Source organism: Carcharodon carcharias, chromosome 2 (assembly GCF_017639515.1).
Source record: "Carcharodon carcharias isolate sCarCar2 chromosome 2, sCarCar2.pri, whole genome shotgun sequence".
NCBI classification, from domain to species: Eukaryota; Metazoa; Chordata; class Chondrichthyes; order Lamniformes; family Lamnidae; genus Carcharodon; species Carcharodon carcharias.
In genome coordinates this window covers 4,158,828-4,159,431 of record NC_054468.1, presented here as the reverse complement: position 1 = coordinate 4,159,431, position 604 = coordinate 4,158,828, and positions in this window count along the sequence as shown.

The following is a 604-nucleotide window of genomic DNA, read 5'->3' as shown; positions in this document are numbered from 1 at the left end:
GTTCACCACGACATAGTGCCCCCCCCCCCAGGGACCCCGTCGGATGGTTTAGACCATCACGTGGTTGCCACCGGGATGACGTATCGGCTGAAATGGATACATTGCCTTCGAATTCTGAGAATTAGAGGGCGTGGACTGTTCGTCAAAGGGCGGAGACAGACCGCTGATTGACAGCCCATGGAGGGGCGGGACTATGTGCTCATTCAAGCCCCCCGCCCCCCCCCCCCCCCCCCCCCCCCCCCCCCCCCCCCCCCCCCCCCCCCCACCGGGGATGGTGCCAGGAGTTGATTGACAGTGCAGAGAGGGGCGGCTCCAGGCCCTGATTGACAAACATGAAGGGGCGGAACTAGGCGGTGATTGACTCCCTGGGAGGGGCGTGTCCAGGCCCTGATTGACATCCAGGGAGGGGCGGGGATCGACCCCGAATGAAAGCTGGGGAGGGCGGGGCCAGGCCCTGATTGACAGACAGCGAGGAGCGGGGCCAGCCGGTGACTGACAACCCAGGAGGGGCGGGGATAGACCCTTGAATGAAAGCCGGGGAGGGGCGGGGCCAGGCCCTGGTTGACAGCCCGGGTGGGGCCGGGGCCAGGAGCTGATTGACATC